Source organism: Talpa occidentalis, unplaced genomic scaffold, assembly GCF_014898055.3.
Source record: "Talpa occidentalis isolate TD23 unplaced genomic scaffold, MPIMG_talOcc4v2.1 talOcc4.5, whole genome shotgun sequence".
NCBI lineage: Eukaryota > Metazoa > Chordata > Mammalia > Eulipotyphla > Talpidae > Talpa > Talpa occidentalis.
In genome coordinates, this window is record NW_023604861.1 from 109301473 (window position 1) to 109317240 (window position 15768).

Genomic DNA, 15768 nt, shown 5'->3' on the forward strand with positions numbered 1-15768 from the left:
TTTTATGTGTTTTTAATTGTACCTCCAATAAGCAAAAAGAATAACTTGTCTGGTAACTATACAATAAATTATTCAACTATTGGATTTATTCCTGAATCCCATGGATTTTAATTACCTGGAGAAAAAAGCAGAGAGATGACAAAGAAGGAGCACAGGGATAGTATGAGCAACACCAACCTCTATCTGTGCTTTTCCTCAGTAAGAGAAAACCTTCAACTATATGATGATTCTTGTGTAGATACAAAGTCATCAAAGATGTGATCAGTAATGACTGCAGTGCAGACATTAAGTGTCTGACTGTAAAGCACCTCAGGGTTCAAGTCCATAGGTTACAGACTAGTGTACAGAAATATGATCTAATTCCCTATCAATTTAAAATGTTTCCTTAACAATAGTTCAAATTTGACTTAAAACAAGAAAGTGGGTTGCCTAGTTTTCATATTGCTAAATAAAAATTCCTCCTTGGACTGTATCCCAATTCTGACAGTAATTTCCAAAGATGAAATAACAAGAAAAGAGGACATTAACCAGCTGCCTTCCAAGACCTGAGAAGCACAAGGTAAATTCATAATTCAAATGCCTCCCTTGTAGCGAGCATCTCAGGGTAAGGCCCCCAGCACAGTACGGGCTGGGCAGGAATACAAATAAGATATCAACAGGGCTTATTTAAGATGGAGGCCACAGCTACAATTAATCCTACTCTCAACAAATCTTCACCTCCTATTCTACTTCACCCAAATATCATAGTCTCACAGCTCAGGAATCACTTTGGTAGGAAAACTAAAATAAGGATTTGCTTCTTGTAAGTTGTATCCAAGCACCTTTTATTTTTGATATGATATTCATTTCACTGTGCTTGAAAAAAGAGACCTTGTAATTCTTTAGACAAGTCTGGCAGCTGCATCTTTATTATGAAACCACTGTGAATTCCATATCCACTGTCATTAAGGCATACTGTGAAATGATTCAGTGGCAAGTCTTGAAAGAGAAGGGGAAAACATTGGCAGAAAGGGAGTGATGATGATATGTGATTTGGTGATCCCCAAATTGTTAAACTGGATAAAAAGACTACTACAATCCCCTTGATAAACTCAATTCTCTTGGTCTCCCGCTGACTGCATTCGTTATATCTGCTGAGAACATTGCCTTAATGGCATCTGCAAGGCTTAATACTCCATAGACTCCACACTGTGCCTGTGGGATTGTCCCCTCACTAGAATAGACAGAGCTTTCAGAAATAAGGAAAGATGTCATCTGGGCTGGCACTGAGGAGGGACACAGAAACACCAAGAAAGTTTCATCTCCCTCGTCATTGATGAGAGATAGAGTAAGAAATTTGGAGTAGCTGCTAAAAGAAAAATCAGTCCTTTAATCAGACTGATGTGCCCCCTGATTCAAAGAAATAGCTCTAATAGAATTAAGAGCCCAAGTCCCCTTTATTGGCCCTTTTTCTTGCAATGGGTTGGTATCATCTCCTATTCTTATCTTCCTCCACTCACCCGATGTTTTGTATTTCCCTGAGTGATTGACCTCCATGCTCTGACTTTTATTCTTCCATTTAGCCTTCAAAACTAGGCATGGTATCTCATTTGATTTAGGTCTTATTTTCCCCATGTAGTGCCACACATTTCTTTCTGCATTAAAAAAAAATCACCTATCCATCATCTCTGCCACTGTTTCCTTCCTTCCATTTACCTCCATAAAGTTTCAACAAAACATATTAATCATTTTGAGAATATCCAGTTTTGTGTTTAGCACTGTGTAGGGTCTCTGGAAGTTTCTTTCTCCCTCTCTTCTCCTCCCTCTACCCTATGTCAGTATGTCTTTTCCCTCAAGACCAGGAGTCATCAAACTATGCCCCTGTGGATTAAATGTGGCCCATGGCTTGTTTTTATAAATGAAGATTTATTGAGACATAGCCACACTCATTTTTTTTTTTTTATGTTTTGTCTGTGGCTGCTTGTATGCTTTGACTTAGCTGAGTGCCTTTACAGAGGTGATATGGCCCATAGAAAAAGTTTGTCTTTGCACTAAACAAAGGTTTTGTAAGAATTTATTTCATTTCTTCTCTTGTCTGCCATTCTCAGTTAGGCAAAGATCACAATATTGGGAAACTTGAGAAATAATATCAAACTAGAAGTGTCAATTGATTTCATATAACTTTATAGAAGGATGACCAACATCCTCAGATAATCAACAATCCTTACTCTATCCCAAATATAAAAACATGTTGCTATATTTACTGAATTCCAATATGAAAATTTGTTGTTCTGTTCACATATTAGTTCAAGTGCCTCTACTTCCATGTGGTCTTTCTAATTGTTTCTAATTACTCAGACCATTTACCTCTTCTGATCTACAACCTTTCCCCCATCTCACTGGCTCACCTGTCTCTGCTTCCCTTGTCTCATTCTCCTCTTTACTTAGCCTTCCTTTTTTTTTTTATTTATAGTTTCGCTGATTTTTTTTTTATTGCTTGAGAATACCTTTGTAGCTTTTCTTTCACACCAAGTAGCATTTTCCAATGCAACATACATAGGCATCTTAGGCATCACCTAAGATGGATTCTGTAAAATAAAAATGAATCCACCTCCTTCCATGAATACTCTATTCTAGACTTTCTTGGTATATGTGGGAATGTTTGTATTGACCACTGGTTCTGAAATAGTTTCTCTAAAGATGCAGGATAAATCTTGAAGAGGCACTCTAAACAGAAGAACAACATGGTTTATTTATCATGTAAAATAGTTCACAAAAAATAAAAATTAAAAGAATTCAACTAAAATTCAATAAAATTAAATTTTAATTATATTCCCAGTTCCTCTTGAAAAGTCAGAATGTCTAGTACCACCAGGATTTCCACGTGGCTTACATCAGCTAGTGCTCTGCAGCCCTGCTCCTTGAGAAGAGTCATGGAGTTTCTGAATTCCATCCATTGCAGTTCCCAGCACTCCTAATAGCCTAAGCTGGGATAATTTCATCATTTGTGTTGCCTGCTCATGTCTCATAGGCATTTAATTTATGATTCATAATCTAAACCAAATATTAAAGGGACACAAATGTTGGACTTCAGAGGTGGTTACTGTATAGACGTTTAATACAACTGGAGGTAGAGGCCACATCCCTGGGAGGAAATGGCACATGCAGGAAGTGATATCCTGAAGCTGTGTTGGTAAAATTCTGAAAGAGAAAAAACAAAGACACCGTGTAGGTAACCAGGACCACACTAAGCCTTAGATTTGATAATAGCATGTTGGAGTATGTGGTAAAGTATGTTCCCCCAAATTCATGTGCTGAAGCAAGCCCCAACCTCTAGTACCTCAGAATGTGACTATATTTAGAGATAGAACCTTTAAAGTAATGAAATTAAGTTAAACAGAGGCTATTGGGGTGGGCCTTCATCCAATCTGACTTAATATCTTAGAGTAAGAGGACATTTGCACATACAAAGAGACACCTAGGGCGTGCATGCACAGAGGGACAGACATGAGAAGAGGCAGCAAGAGGGTGGCCATTGAAATCCAAGAAGAAAGAACTAGGAAAAAGTCAGATACGTTGACATCGCAATCTTGAATTTCTAGCATCCAGAACATTGAGAAAACGCCTGTTGTGAAATTCACCCAGTCTGTGGTATTCTGTGACAGGAACCCTAGCAAACAAATGCAGGGGAGCCCCTGTAGGAGTTTCCTCAGCCTTATACAGGTTTATTTCTCCTTCTCCTCTACTCTGTGAAGTACCATGTTCACTTGTCATGAAGTACCATCTCACACTGTCATGCAAGCTCTCCTCACAGCCTGTGATACAGTCCCCTCTCCTCACTCTTCACCAAACCAGTCTCATCTGCATCTTGCAAGATGATTGCCAACATGCCACCATGTACCTAGCATGTGCCTTCTGAACGAATGGAGGTTGTAACAGCATATGCATTTCCACATTCAACTTAGAAATAACAGCAAACAGAATCCAGAAATTATTTCATTGTTACTTTTGAGTTGCTTTTTCTACTGATGTACCTAAAACACCACATACTTCTGCTTTTGTGATACTTTGTTATCTAGATTGCCCCAATTGCAGATGATCCTTTCTTGGCAAACATAAATGTCCTTCTATTTATTCCTGATTCCAGACTAACAGCCTGGAACTTTCCGCTCCAGATTTACCCCTTCTTCCACCAACATGTGAGGGTGACTATGACTTGCTGAAAAACGATCCCTTAGAGCAGGCCAAAGGGATTTTGCTGGGTGAGTTTTCATGGTGTGTATGCTGCACAGTGGGATCAAATAATCAACTTGGCCTTTTAGCTCCTAGAAAACAAAATACAAGGTTTACAATGGCATCTTCTTTTGACACTGTTGTAACAGCATCTCACACTTCTTTAAACTGTTGGGAGATAACCCCCCAAAAAGTGAAAACTCCTTGGAGACAGAGATTAATATTTCCCCTTATGTGTATCACTGACTCTGGTTCTGGAACATGACATTCCATTAGGCGATCATTTGCATCAGTCATGGCTTTGCCCTAGTTAAAAGGAAATTCCCTGCGGAAAATCTCATCTAAACTTTGCATCTATTAACATTATATCAGCATTGACAGTTAACTGAAGACAGAACATTGAAAGATTTCTGATAAGCTTGGGGTGTATAGGGAGAAGTTTCTCTCAGAAGAGGGTACATCCAACTTGGTGTCTGATGGGAGGGAAAGCAGAAGGGAGATGATCCTGCCCCAGATGGAGAATACAACCAATAGGCAAGATAGGAGGGAAACAGCAATATTATTCTCTGAGTGAAGCCTCTGTGGGGAATAACCTGAGGTCTCACATAGATAGAGAGAGACATAGATTTCCTAGTTGTTGCTCTGATGGTGAACATTCTCAGATCTGGTGATTCTTTTCACTGACGACTGACAATACTCTCACCTAGAGTGTTCGTTCCTGTTTAAAATAAATGTAACCTATAAACATCAAGCCACTTAAAAGCTAAAGAAAGGTATGTTATTCACCTTTTAAAATACATATTTGTTTTTTGAAAGGATTTGTAGTTGGCCTCTTTTATAAGATATACTCATTTACTACAATTTCAGATGTGCCTCCATGTGAGTACAAGTTTTACCAAAACCACATATATGCCTTTACACAAACCTAAGTGCATAAAATAGAATGAAACTTGAAAGTATGTATTTGTTTTAAAATGGTAACTTACATGATCATGCACAAACCCCAAACAACATGTAAGTGGACACATTCACCCATACACACTTGCACGATCTCACATCAACCACTTCCCGTTAGGTTTTAATTAAAGTGCCAATTTCAAAGATTGATGATTTTCAGGAGTAAGTACTGAAACAAGTAAATAATAGGACCAGCGGCATTTTGACAGCTGATAGTGTGACAGGGATGCATTGCCCAAGTTTTATTAGAATAAATCACCTTCATGCCAGTTTTCACCTTTGACTCTCTTCCTCTACTTGTTCCCATATACCTTCTGGGAGGGTGCTTGCTAAGGCAGAGAGCAGGAGCAAGTAGAGACCTGTGCTCTCCAGAATCTTCCCTGAGATCCTATATAAATCAGTAAGACCAAACATACCTCACTAATAATTACGCTGGCTCAAAGTTCCAGTTTTCCTTTCCCTATCTGGTTCTTATGAGGGCATCCAAGCTGAAGGAGTGTGTTAAACCAGTGAGAACAGATCGCACATAGGGAATGCATCCTTTGAACAGCACATTTCATTTTTAGATTGCGTAGTCTTTGCCCTGCCAGCACTGTGACACAGTCTCTGATTGTTGCTGGACAGGCCCTTTCCTCACATATCTGATGATTCCTCCAAGGGAAGAGTCACCCTCTGATAAAACCAGCCACAATTTGGAAACCTTCATTTCCTGAACAGAACCTTCCAGTCACACTAAATTCATCTGGGTGAAGGAAATGTAAGTGATTTGGAGCATTTTATAGATTATATCCTCCTAAATGTATAACCCAGACTAAGAAGATTTATGTGGATGAAATGAGAAATGACCTTAAATTCTTTCACTTGCACCAACCCTCAAACAAACTTTCCAAGTTTGCAAATGTTTATACATTATTTTTCTTGAATCTTTCTTCTTACTGAGTGGATATACCCACCTCTATTTCCCCATCTGTGATCAGCAGCTTTAAAAGAAATTGATTAGAGTTTTTTCTCACCATTTGTTGATTAGGAAGCACAGACTGTGCACATGAATTTCAGATAAACATCCAAACTTTTATTGGCACCCGGTATCAATATCTGAATTCAGCCCACACTAATTACAATGAATCTCACATTTTGTACATTCAATAGCATACAGCACGATAGTGTGTACATTTACTGAATGGAAACATTCTCATCCATTTGTCCCATGTGTATATATTCTAATGTTATCCTTTCTTAGCAACTATTGACAATTAAATCTTCTTGCTCCCCTGCATGAACAGTGCAAGAATAAGATTTTGAAATCTTCTAAGACAAGTAGACTTTTCTAACCCTTACCATTTAAAAAAAAATTGAGCAGATGATAGCTACCCTTGTTCTCAATAAACAACCCTCATCATCTTCCAGTAAATATATGTGACAACCTTAAGCAAACATCATTTCTATTTTTACTATTATGAGTAAGTTAACAGAGGAATTTTTTAGGTAAACACTCTTAAACTCACCAAAAGCTCTAGATATTCTGGACTATTCCATTAATATTTCTGTTTAGGATTTGCTTTCATTAAATGTGAAGTGTTATTATCAGCATTGCCTAATGGTTTAAATGAACCAGAATGCCCTGCATTGCATTCAGGTCTAGACATAAAAAATCATAGTTCTAATGTTAATTTTCTTAAAATAGTCTTTAAACTTCCTAAATCCATTTAGATTGACTTGAAAACAATACTTAATGAATATTGACAATATTGCATAAGTTATAGGTGGCATTAAGTGTATAGAAATATATAAACAATGAACCAGGGTAATAGGAAATCAAGCTGTTCTCAAAGCCAATGCTTGACTTGAGATCTACTTCCTTTCTGAGCTTTTCCTGGTATTGGTCCATACCCCAAGGATTATTGCTATGTGCAGTTCCATTTTTCTGCTTTATAAATGTGAGAGCCAAAGTGACATGCCAAAATGCCAAGTAGAATATCAATTTATCATTAGTAAAAAACATCCCTACCAGATATGATTTTGATGAGGAACTTGTTCTTGAAATCACATCTAGTCACTTTAGTGTAACATTGTTTGTGCCACTGAATGTGTAGTGATGCTCACGGTTGGTTTCCAACTGTCTGTTCAATGCAGGATATTGTATTCACTCAAGTTATCTGTCCCCAGGACACTCATTCCTTTAAGGGACTAAGTCAGACCTGTAGAATGTGCCATAACTTTTATTTAGTTCATTGGGTCAGTTTGCTGCAGAGTCCCTCAGAGCTCTGAAAGAGATAAGGCAGTATTAAAAATAATTTTCTTTGACAAGACTGAACCTGGGGAAAATTGTGGAAAATGTTATTTCTACCTAGTGCTTTCATTTTTCCTTACTTCTCTGTCACTGTCCTAACACCATACCACTCTGGCACTGACAGACTTCCACCAGCTTTGTAGCAGACTAACTTGAAGCAATGATTCCCCTGTGTGTCTGTTCTTCAGAATCACCTCAGGAGTTTTCAAAAAAAAAATGCAAATTTCCAACCTTACAAGGTCTGATTCAATAGGAGTCAAGTTTGAGATTTTATATCTCCCTTCTTATTAGCAGATGTTGCTTATCCAAAAAGCTTTCAAGATCCAAAGAAAGGAATCCCTAATCATAGAGACTTAGACTTTGATGGCCTTGTGGTGATACATCATTTTGTGGCACTCTCATGCCTCATCCATGATTTGGCCAGTGGCATCTGGGTTTTTAGAATGTCTGTGGACCCCTTTGTCAGGCTTTTGTATTTGAGAATCTTCTCACTTGATTTTTTCTTATATGAAGAAAGCTGTATGCATAGATGTTAAGAGCACTGGGCCTCGGTTAAGCCTCCTTGTGTTCAAATATTGATCTTGCCACTTGCTACCTCTTTAAGCCTTAAAATAAATAATGGTGGTACCTACCCCAGAAGATTGTTCAGAGAATTTATTGATATCATGTGTGTGTCCTGGAGTCTGATGCATGGGAAACACAACATAAATGGAGGTTATTCTAAGAATTCTATTGATACCTTCTAGACAATTACAAGCCACCAAAATATTCAAATATTTTAGTGAAAATACTCTGTTATGTTATTTTCTAGGTTTTTCTGGATCAAAAATTTCCAGCCTTTCTTAGAAGCTATGCCAGTGATTATCAAAGGTCCAAACACAATAACAAAATCCACAAACTGTTAGGGAGCCATGAGAAAATACAGAAACTTATGCCAAAGGAAAAATAAAATATGTCATTGGGCATATTGTTTAATTTAGTTGAACTTTTTGTAGAAGAAAAACTTTCTGCATGAAAGAAGCAATTTGTCACTTCTTTTGGTCTTATTCCTCCTATTTACTTTATTCACCTTCCTGTCCTTCTTCCCATATGTGTTTCTCCTACCTTTCAAAACAAAAGTCAAGTTCATTTTCTTCTACTGGAATTTCCTAACCATTCTAGAAATGCTTTCTTTCCACAACATAATGCTTAATAATTTAAAGTTTTGTATGCTTACATTAAAAAAAAAAAACACTTCTAGTTCTCCAGTCAGACTAATAGCACCTTGTTCACTTTCTTAAAATACCAACCTAAAGCAATGGATGAGAAACGAATTCCTGTTAATCGTTTTTCTCTTTGCCTTTGACACCATTGCTGACAAAACCAAGAGGAATATTCAGACAAGAAAAAGGAATCGAAGTGATGGTACACTATCAAGCAGTGTTATCAAGAGGGAGAAAGTGCTCATTTACGGAGAATAAATTATCAGAAGTTAGAACATTAAAATACACAGAAAAAAATGTAGAGTATAATCTTCAGCATTTCTCCACTCACCCACTCATGGACAGGTTAGGTGAGGTTCATTGGGTTTTTGACAGTGTTGAACTTCTCATAGTATCAGCCATCTGGTTCCCAAGACTTCTGCTGTTTTTACACTTCTCTCCAAACCGCTGTAATTTTCCTATTGTTCATTTTTATATAAATGGAACAAGAATGAAATTATGAAATACTTCAGCACCTCCTTTGATCCAAGTATCTTAATTTCTTATTCTGGACTATAATGTTCTCATTTTCTCCTCATCTGATCTCTTGAATTGTAGCATAAAATGCATTTGGGGCCACAATGTTTAGAAAGCCTTTTCATATTTATTATCTAAGATTCTCTCTGCATCCCTAATACTTTCTTTTATGTGTTCTACCATCTTGTAATCTACCTACTGTTCAGTTCTTAATTAAAAAAAGTTACTCTTGTGAGGTGAATGACTGTTTTTGAAACCCAATCAGCAAGATTCTTTTCAGATTTCAGCACTTAGCATGATGAGTGCTTACTTAGTAGATGATTTAAGAATTGAGGAGGTTAAAGAGCTGCTTTAGTTTCAGGAGAAACTGTTTGGGAGGGGGAAATAGAGAAGATACTGATGTTGATATGGCCTTGTGAATTTTTCTCCTTAATTTATTTTCATTAAAAAAGATAATTGCATGAAAACAAGATTTTTTTTTTTTCTTGAGGGCACACCTGCTCTTTCTGTGAACATGAAAGTTTCTTATGTTGGTGATATCCAGTAGATTCTGAGATAATGTTTCTAACAGTTAAAAAATAAGTCAGATAGACAATAATTCTAAGCTAAAAGGAATAATTTTAAAACCTTGTATTTATTTGTTTCAATGGTCTGAGATACTTTATTTGTTCATGAAAAGGATGCTTTTAAAAAGAAAAATGAGGGGCCTCCCCAGTGGCGCAGTGGTTAAGCGCTGGGTTGCGAAGCTGCCCTTGGCCTCTGCGGCACCGGTTCGATCCCCGGCTGCTCCCCGGCCACCGGAGGAGGGTCCCACATGGCGCGCAGACCTCTCCTGCCGCCCGCTGCTCCCCTCAGCAGTGTACTTCGGTCCTTCTGCCTGCTCTGCTCCCCGCTCTGGCTCTGGTGAATTCTCTCACCCTCCCGCGCTTCTGACTGTACCCAGTGCATGTATAAACAAAATAAACAAACAAATAAATAAATAAATAAAACATGCCTCTATTAAAATAAATGAATAAATAAATAAAATAAAAAGAAAAATGACTACTAGGCATAATGCAATTAGTCGTTGTTCCCATCAATGTAAAGATAAAAGTGTGACTCAGAGAGGGCACAGAGAAGATTGCCTAATGTTCATACCTTTTATCTTTGTAAATGCTTGAAGGTATATATTTTTCATGTTGTTTCTCTCTTATCTCACAAGTGTAAGATAGATAGTCAATATTCATTATACAATGAGATCTAAAAGCCTGTTCCTCCAGTTTTCAACTTTATATTTTTTTTAAAGATTTATTTATTTATTCATATAAGCACTGGGTACAGTCAGAAGCGTGGGAGGGTGAGAGAATTCACCAGAGCCAGAGCGGAGAGCAGAACAGGCAGAGTGACGAAGTACACGGCTGAGGGGAGCAGCGGGCGGCAGGAGAGGTCTGCGCGCCATGTGGGGCCCTCACCTGGCAGCCGGGGATCGAACTGGTGCTGCTGAGGCTGCACACAGCTTCGCAGCCCAGGGCTCAACCGCTGCGCCACCAGGGGAGGCCCTCAACTTTATTTTTTAAGTAAAGATAACTATGTTGCTTAAATATAGGGAAAATATAACCTGGTTTGCAAAATAGCATGCCCACGATATCACTAAATAATTTTTCTAGTTGTGCATTTGGTGGGGGTGGAGGTCAAAATTCATTTTAGGGTTCTTCTTGCTGGACAGGAATTTTATTTCTCCTGTTTCCTTATACTTTTGTTTCTTTACAACTTGTGCTTTTCTTTATACAAAATAAGAAAGATAAAGGAATTGATTTTCTGGTATCTCAATTATTTCTAGGATTTTAGAGTATTATTCATCTATTTACTTGCTGACTTCTACACATAACTGCAGGTTCAGGAGTAGAATGTATAAGAAAATGAGAAAGAAAAGGAGACTGAGACTCATTGTATTTTTATATGGTAAAAGAGAAAACAAAGTTTTTGGATACTCTGGGGTCTGTAATTTCCTAGCTGTGTCATTGATTTGATCTACTGTGTCTCAGTGGAAGAGTTCTGTTTAAATTATGCCCTTTTCAGCTGGGTATTATGCTACTCTTATGGGCATCTGAAATTTTTGCATTTGGCTTAACTCAGGGAAATTTACTATCATCAATATTATTATTCCAAAGATGCTTGATGCCAACTGGATATCCATATCTATGCATAGATGTCATTTAATATTGTATGTATCATGTAAATCATCTGACTCAAACCATTTAGGATAAAGAAGAAAGAGATTATTTGAACTAAGTAATTAATTCAAAGTAACATTTTATACAATAATCGACAAAAAAATACAATGTGGTATATGTATTCCAAAATATGTAAATGATTTGATGTGCTTTTGACAATTCTTTAATATTTTTGACAGCTTTAAATAAATTTTACTTGCTATGGGAAATAAAGGGTTATAGGATCTCCTGCTTTTCCCTACCAAAACTTGTATGATGTAATTTGAGGGTGGGAAGAAGGAGTACCATTTAAAAATGTCCTTATTTCTTTGCCCCAAGAACTCTCATAATATCCAAAAATTCGCTTTTAGAGATAATTTCTTTTGGTCTTCAAGGTTTTTGTGCTACAAGAGTTCTCTTTTAAAATGCAAGTGCCCCCAGGATTTGGAGACATCTTAAGCCAGTAATGAACAACCTGAGGCTCCATGTGGCTTTAAGACATGGCCAAGATGTAATTCTGCCTAAAAAGATTAACAAGTTGCTCCATGTTGCTGTTTTTAAAATATACACAGATATTAACATTTTAGTGGATAAAGGAAGTATCATTTTCTCATTCACATTTTTCTAGTTAAGTAAAATAAATTGTCATGGAATACATTTTAAGATTAGATCAAAATGAAAACTTTGTCCAAAAAATTACTTACAGAGTCAAATGTGACTTTAAAGGTATGAATTTGAATTAACTTTTGATATGGAATCTCTACGCTTTTGTCAAGATTTTATTTATCATAAATAGGTTACATATACATAAAAAGAAACCTACTGGCATATTAACTCACTTTAATAATAGTTCATTATGAAATTCAAACTAGCCATATGGTTAAAAAATATATCTGATATTTATGTGGTTGAAGGACATTTTTCAAACTTGAATTTTTATATATGTTCAAAAATTAAAATTATATTTACTAAGTTTAGTTCAACTTTAACAAAACAAAGTCTGGTTCCACAACAGATGAAAAATAAGACAATCTAAGATATTGCAAGAGAATTCTGAAATATAAAAGTAGATTGATTGGTGGTCCAGTGAAACTGGGTAAACTACAGTATAAAGCATGGGCCTGGAAAAATTGTGGAGATAGTAACAGAGACAGAGAAATATCAAGCTCAAAGTGAATATATGCAAGAAAACATAACAAAACAAACAAAATAAAATGGGTTCCTGGAGCATTGTACAGAGTTATTTATTAAAGGACTAAAATTAAATAAATTGTGCTAGTTACTCTCTCTGGTACACACACACACACACTCTCTCTCTCTCTCTCTCTCTCTCTCTCTCTCCTTGCTTCCTGTATAAGCATTTCACCCCTGGCTAAAATCCCCCACCCCCCAAAAAAATGAATAAACCTTGCTAACTCGCCGGGTATGGCTCAGGGTACTGAGCGCTAACTCCAAATTCCTCTGAGAAAAAGACAAAGGAGGGAAGAAGAAATCAGGTGATGAACATCAATTTTATTCTACTGAGTGAGAGAAACACATTTGCTACTAGAATACATCTTATTTCAGTCTAAGACAGAAAAACCTCCATCTCAATGCACCTCCAGTACTTTGTTAATTGAAATATGCAGAACCTAAGTTGAGTCTTTCCATTTGGAGTTGAAGTCTATGGAAGAAAAGAATGAAAGGACATCAGGGAAACCCCATTATCACCAGACTTCCTTAGCCCATTTTATGAATGAACGTGAACATGAACAAACAACCAAGGGCTAACACTTGTTTGAGTGAAACCAAACCATGAAAGCAAAAGAATGAAGTAAACATTTATTTATTTTATTTAATAAAATTAGGCAAAATAAAGCATGCATAACATAAACTCAGCATGCTATGACAAAATAACAGAAAATAAGTGTTTGGAGATTAAATGCAAATATATATTCATAACTGAACAAAACCAGAATGATCACTATTGAAATAAAAAAAAATGTATGATCTGGAAGTAAACATGGAGTCAAACAGAGAAGAGATGAAATATATAAGAAAACAATTCAAAAACTAATAGCATGCATTCAAAATTCATAATCTGTTTAATAGGAGCTTAATTTGAGAGAACAGTAGCTATGATGATAAAGAATTTATGAAAGGAACAGTAGACCAAAATATCCTGAAACAGAAGTCAGGGATGAGATTTCAGTTTCATAAGATTCACTAAATCTTGACAAAGATAAATAGGGGTGTATGCCTGTATCTCAACACACACACATACACACACATTCACGTGCACACAAACACATACAAGGAGAGAGAGACAGAGACTGAGAGAGAATTCCAAAACCAAGTTATAAGACTTTATGGAAGAAGTGAAAATCTCAGGCAGGGCTTGAAAGATGGATATGATGTAGGTGGTAAATAATAGAAAGAAGAGAGATGTGGGGCCTCTCTGGTGATGCAGCGGGTTGAGCTCAGCATTGTGAAGCTGTCTGCAGCCTCTGCAGCATGGGTTCAATCCCGGGCCGGCCAGGGAGCAATGCACATGGCAGAGCAGACCTCACCTGACTTGCCCGCTGCTCCCCTCAGCAGTGTACTCCTGTCAATCTGCCTGTTCTGTTCCCCACTTTGTCTCTGGTGAATCCTCTCACCCCCCACATCTCTGGCCTATACCCCAGCTCTTATATGCATAAATAAATAAATCTTTAAAAAAAAAAGAAAAAAGAGAGACGTGGCCTACAGGGGACTGAGGGAGGCAGAGACAGTTGGAATGAGAATTCAAATAGTAATATTTTGCATTGCCAAGTTTTAAGTTTAAAATAATTAAGGAAATGAGAATTTATGCAAATCAGTTATACCCCAAATATTTATAATGACTAGTCCTAGATCACTTGAATTAGGGAAGAAATTAGTTCCTTTCTATTTTTTTTTATTTCCTGACCTTATCACATACTCAGCAAACATCTATTTTCAGATGGACAAAGCTAGTTTTGAAAAATACATGAAAGGCTTCTTTGGGGATTGGAGTCCTAGTGTTGGCCCAGTATATTCATCTTGTTTTGAATCATAGTATAATGAATAATTCTGGTGGTAATGACTGAACCTCCGCATTTATAGAAAACTGACATTTCTTGAACATGAAATTGTTCCTGTTTCTATGTAAATGAAGTTCTGCATTTAGGTGCAGTGGCTTCTGTTCATTTTACTTGCTCTGTCTTATTTAATCCGAAAGACTGTATCACCAATTTTCACCCTACACCACCTCCACTCTCCAAACTGTCATACTTTCTCTGTAGGGTCTTTGCTCCTGCTAAAGAATATTTTCCTTTCATTATGTCTCTCACCCAACATGCTTATTTTGTGCTTACTAGATTATAAAATTATAAATATCTTATAATCAAGTAAACTTGGTACATCCAACTAAAATAAAGTGAGATCTGTGTGTGTATTTTATCTTCCTCCTCTCCTACTCATACACGACACATACTTTTGGCACATTTCCCTTCTTGACATGGGTCTTGCCAGTGTTTTCTGTTTCTGGCAGAATATAAAATCTGACAGGGAAGAGGCCGCTTCTTCTTTTAGGATAATTTCTGTCTGAATCAGCTAGGGCTGCCATAACAAAGTATGATAGACTGAGTGGTTTAAACAACAGAAATTGATTTTCTCACTATTGTGGAAGGTGGAAAATCCAAGAACAAGGTCCTGGTGATTTCAGTTTCAGGTGAATCTCTCTTCTGGCTTGTAAAGGGCTGCTTTCTCACTGAATTCACATGGCTTTTTCTTTAGGTCATGCAGAGATCTCTCTCCTCCTCTCATTATAGGCCATCAATCTACAAGTTAGGACCCCACTCTTATGACCTCATATAACCTTAATTATCTCCTAAAAGTTCTATCACCAAATATAGTAAAGGTTAGGGCTTTAATTTAAAAATTTGGGGGTGCACAATTTAGTCCATAGCAATTTCCATCTTGGAATACAGCATGGTGCCTCACATACATAGGGGTTTTTTCAAAGAAACTTTTGAGCATTTTGATTTTATATAGAAGAAGTTATATTTGGAAGGGAGGAGCCCATTCAAGACAAAATCCCTTTTTTTCTAAATATTTCCAAAATTCCTCAGATTATTTTTTTTCCTTTAATATTTTGACTCTGTCCTCCCTTTTGTGACTAGTTCTGAGAGCACATTATACATTCCTCATTGAAAAATAAAACTGCTTTTCTTCTTTTAACAAAATCTTCCCTTTTCCTTTCTTTTATTTTTTAAAAAGTAATAGACTACCTTTTAGAACAGTTTCAAATTTACAGAAAAACTGACCATAAAGTACAACAATGGAATATTATTTGGTGATAAAAAAGAAGTGAGTTATTGTAGGGTAAGGAAAAATGTCAGGCTTTTCTGCCCTCCTGCCA

At 36.8% G+C, this 15768-nt stretch overlaps 1 long non-coding RNA gene across 1 annotated transcript; it reads right to left on the reverse strand.

Annotated features, from left to right (window-relative positions):
• Positions 1-7183: 7183 nt before the first annotated feature.
• LOC119259951 (uncharacterized) lies at positions 7184-15172 on the reverse strand. The gene is made up of 3 exons (XR_005128612.2): positions 15026-15172; positions 8993-9119; positions 7184-7433 (listed from the first exon to the last, which is right to left on the reverse strand). It is a non-coding gene; the product is annotated as an uncharacterized LOC119259951 (long non-coding RNA).
• Positions 15173-15768: the final 596 nt, after the last annotated feature.